Raw genomic sequence first — 4,982 nt, forward strand, 5'->3', positions numbered from 1 at the left:
GGTTTTCTGCAAAGTTGGAGTGTTTTGTTGCAAAGTCTGCAGAGGAGCGGTAAAAAACAGGGGGAAGGGGGAAAAAAAAAAAGAGAGAAAAAAAAAATCCACTTTGTAGATCTCCCAACACTTTTCCCCTGGAGAAGTTTCTAAAGAGACTGAATACTGCAGAACAGGCTGTCTTTTAAATAGACTGCCTCTGGCTGCCTGCCAGCCCCTAGCTGCAATTTGAGATCCCAATGACACCTCAGCTTGACTAGGTGCCAGCAGCGCGGGCCCTATCAGTGCACACTCGAGCCGGTGGGGGTGGGGTGCACAGCTTCTGACTTCTGGGCTTCAAACCCCGGGCAGTGATCAAGGATAATATTATGAGGAGAGACAAGGGGAAGGAGGAGGGGGAAGGGGAAGCCGAGGATGGGGAGAGGAGGGGCGCGGGGGGGGGGGGTGTCAGATCTTCGTGGCTTTAGCAAAAGAGAAAAAAAAAAAAAAAAAGAGAAAAGTGGTTGCAATTGGGTTGCACGGCAGCCTGGACTGCAGGGAGTCTGGGAGGGAGAGGTCAGGGCTCTGAGTTAGGGGAGGAGGCGGGGGGATTGAGTTAGCAGGGCCTGATCCTGCACGCTGTACCCTGTGCTGGTGGGGCAGGGACCCCCATCCGCTGCCCGGGCAGCTGGCGGGCTGGAGACCCTCAGAGCGGGGAGCCGGTGCACACACCTTACCCGTCAGCTCCAAAGGTGAGCGCAGGAGGGAGATGGCTGGATGCACGCCAAGGAGCCGTTCTCGCCCGCCCTGGTCCGGGAAGGAGCCTTTGTGCGTGCAGGGTGCCCAGCTCTCCTCTCCTGCCCCTCTGCCCCTGGGTGAGGTGTAAAACCGCAGCAAGGCTTTGCCCAGTGCCAGGGAGCGCCCCTGACACCCCCAAACAGCAAGGGTTAACGCAGCCGGACAGCGAGCAGGAGGGAGGGCTGGGCTGCTTGTAAGAACTGTGTTAGATTCCTCTTTGGAAAAGTTCGCTGTTGCTTAGGGCATGCCAGAATACAAGCGGAATTTTGCCATGTGAAGTCCGATTTGCACGTTTTAGCTCATTCTTCTTCTGCCTCTTGCCCTGCACAAAGTGGGGAGGGAGAAGACAAAAAAAAAAAAAGGCGCTTTGCAATGCTCATCCTCTGTCCCAGACAGCTTGGGGTTTGTTGTCTTTTGTTCCACCGCTGCATTCCTAAGGGTTGCAGCTCTCCGGGCCGTGGTCCTTCGCACTTGCCTCCCTTAGTGCTCATTCATTGCTAGGAGCGGGGAAGCTGGAAGCGTGGGCAAGGGAATCTCCAAAATTGCAGTGTGCAGCCCCGTGGCCCGCCCAGGCAGCTGTGTGCCGGGATGTTACACCTGGAGCAGAAGGATGAGCTGAAGCCGGCCGGGAGGAATGGCTGAGCCAAGGGGTGGGAGTTCACTCAGGAGCGCAAGCACAGGGTTATCTACCAGAGGAGTGGGAAATAAAAAGGGATCAGCCAGTTCTGGGTGAGGTTTACGTGTGATTCAAGTCAACCCCCCCCCTTCCACATATGCACACACTCCTCCAAACCTCATATTTCCCCGGTTTCTTTTTAGATCAATCTATGCAGCTGCATTGCATGGGTTTTGCCACTAGAATGCACCCTTATCTATGGTAAGAGGACGGATGGTTGCTTAAAAGCGTTAACTCCTTCTTCTCCAAAATTTCCATGCTTAAGGTTTTTTTTTTTTGCTCCTCTCAGGTGTTCCTTGTTTTACTGCCTTCCTACCCCATGTGGACTCTGTAGTAAAGATCAACTCCCTCCTGTTCTTCCCCCCTGCCCTTCAAAGAAGAAAGCCACATTTCTAACCTTTTTTTTTTTAAGCTTTTCTTTCTACCAAGAGGTTTTCCAGAGGTTTTATTTAACACTACCTGAATCTCTGCTTAGATCACAGTTAACTGTAAAAAAATAGGCACCCTTAAGGTAAGAAAAGCAACCCCCTAGGATTTTGTCTAGAAGTGTTTTAAAACAGTTTCTTCAGTTGACACGACTTTTACAGCATATTAATTGCATCCTGCCGCTGATTTTTATGAGAATCTGCCGCTGGTCTGAATGGGTGCTTTGCAGGAAATAGCACGAGGCAGAGAGCGAGCACTGTTCACGTGGAGATCTGGAAGCACTTTGTGAGAGAGTTTAGGGCAGGAGAGAATTTGCTTTCCTCATTCTCTCCTACACCCCTTAAGAAACAGTGTGCCTCAGATATTAATACCTGGTACAGAGACAGCAAGAGTATCTAGAGGGGCGGAGGAGAGGTTTCACTCCCACTCCAGCCTGCGAGACACAAAATGGTGAGGCGTGTAGAGAACTGCCTCCATCGAGCCTAACTGCAAGCCCTGGCATAGGAGGCTTGAGCACGGCTGGATTGCCATGGGGCAGAGATCATGCGAGGGATCCCTGGGGAAGCTGCTCTAATTCAGGGCTCTCCGGGAACTCTCTCCTGGGCTTTCAGAGCAGGCCAAAATGCAGGTGGTGTGAAGTTGTCTTGCGGCCACCCTCTTTTCACTTCTATGCTGCGCCGCGAGGACATTCATCCACAAAACCGTGCCTGGAAACTGAGTCATATCCTCAACCAGAAGATGACAAGATTTTAGCCGTGAGATGTGCCCTGATGGCAGGTTTTCTCCCACATTCTGAAAGTGGTCTCAGCCATGGGGATCTTGGGGCTACCACCCGTGTTGAACCCCTGAGCCCAGCAGCCGGGATGGAGTGGCAGATGACCACCTGGTGTGTGCCGTCCATGCTCCTCACAGGGGCTGTCTTTTTGGCACCTTTTGCTGACACCAAAAAAACCCCACTACCCTGGGAAAGTAAGACAGCAGTGGGGCAATGTGCAGCACACGGCTGGTCACGAGCTGTAGGAGATTCTGCAGCTAAAAAGATCACGTTTCTCCTGGCTTGTGCTTTTCCAAGGGAGATCACAATCACGTTTTATGTTTATAAGAAAGACATGCTTTCTTTTTGGGGGGGGGTGAACAGAGAGCATCCAGAGGAAACCAAGGTTTCTGTTAGCGTCTTCTAATATACTTTGTTGCTATAGGCTTCATGTGTTACATATGGCTCTGTTGCAAAAAAGAGAAATAATTATTTGGAAAGCAGTTACTGTTCTTTACATCTCAGATACGTCACACTTTGTTACGATACTCTCTGTAATGTGCCAAAGCACTGACTTTCCTGGGTATGATAAAGAGGATGGAACACATGCTTTAATCAGTTTGGGCTAATCTGTGTGTTTTGGAGGCACTTAGAACATCAAACAAGTTCAGGCAATCTAGAAAGATTAAGAACTGAATCAGAGATACGAGAGTGAGATTTTTTTTTTTTCTCCCTCCAAAACCACTGTCCAGTTTGTGTAGATCTGGATTTCATTAGCAAAAAAACGCTTATACAGGAGAATGTATATTTTTTTTTTCATGTGCAAGTACTAGAAGACACCAACAGGCTGTGAAATCAGGTGCCTGAAGCATCTTTATGAAAAAAAGCCAATACTTCATCCTTGGAGGGAAAATGACAAGTGACAAAAGTGGAACTGATGGGGCAAGTCTGTGCAGAAAGGAAAGATGAGCAACAGCAGGCGGTGCGGATATCAACACAATATTTCACTTTGCATGGAGACTGGGTTGAATGTCAGAAGCAAAATGTGATTTCTTCCCAAGATATTTGTCCTTCCTTTGGACAGTGCCTTTCTGCTTGTGATGATAACCCCAACAAGTGTTCACAGCTTCATGCTGGGAGCCCCTTTCCAGCAGGAGTGAGCAGCCCGTCCTGCAGCGGTGAGTGTAGTAGAGCTAGCGAGGGCTAGGTGGCATACTGGATACGTTGGAGAGTCACCTCCAAGGACTTCCACATCCAGCAAGGGCTAGGCTGAATGAAATTATCTCTTTGCAAGCAGCTTTCTGTGTCATTAAAAAAACAAAGCAACCGATGCTTCCAGTGAAGACAGCATCAATGTTTTGCTTTCTAACATGCCTCATGGGGGTATCAATTTTAAACCGCTTGTAGAAATGGAGTCTCTCCTCACCAGATCAGCGCCTGGGTGTTCTGCAGGGCTGTGTTGGCTCTGTTTCACATTATCAAGGCTTGGCTGCCAAGATTTCCAGCGGTGACTGGTGACTGGGGTGCCTCCATCTCCCTGTGGCCCACCTGAGTCAGCTTGCAAGGTGGGGGGATTTGGTGAGGGACATCAGATCCTGAGCATCAGGAGGTCCTCAGAGTCTTTCACAAGGACCAAAGCATAAAGGCTGTACTGGATGTTTAAATGATAGAGGCAGAAATGGCTCAGGGGACAAATTCCTCTTGCCTGAGCACAGACGAAATTAGTTTCTTTTGCTAACGGGGAAAGACAGATGTTTCATCATGAGCAGACAACAGAGGTTCCCCTTTGCACCTTCCCGGCCAGAGCGGAGAGCAGAGGTCATTGCATTGCTGGTGGCTCTCGAAGGACCTGAGAGTGGTCCCCGGGTGTGGGGCGAGCGGCTCAGTGTCCCTCCCAGCACACACATGAGGTCCAGCAACGAGTGGGTGCTGCAACTCTCACCCCCCCCCTGGCCACATGTGCCACGGGCATGGGCTGCATATGGGGTCATGCTTCCCTGGGGCATCAGGAAAGTGCAGTCCAGCTCTGGGGAGGAGGCTGGCCCTCTTCCAGAGATGCTGGATGGCCGGGGATGAATTGCAAAAGCAGCTTCATTTTCCCCTCTCTGTGCAACAGGGCTGATGAGGCTTCTGTATCTCAGAGGGGACTGGGTGGGCTTAAAGGGCTGTCTTTGAAAGTGGTTGGAGATCTTGTCGAGGTGCTCTGCAAGCTGGAAATATCCCTGTGATGTGCTCGCTTTCCACCTCTACCTTCCCCCGCTCCATGCTGCCCACATTCTTTTTTTGTTATTAATTGTTTTAGATTCAGACAATGCCTCTCCTTTGGCCTCAGGCAGACTGAATCACTAAAACAATTTA

The sequence above is a fragment of the Haliaeetus albicilla genome, chromosome 4 (assembly GCF_947461875.1).
Source record: "Haliaeetus albicilla chromosome 4, bHalAlb1.1, whole genome shotgun sequence".
In the NCBI taxonomy this organism is placed as follows: domain Eukaryota; kingdom Metazoa; phylum Chordata; class Aves; order Accipitriformes; family Accipitridae; genus Haliaeetus; species Haliaeetus albicilla.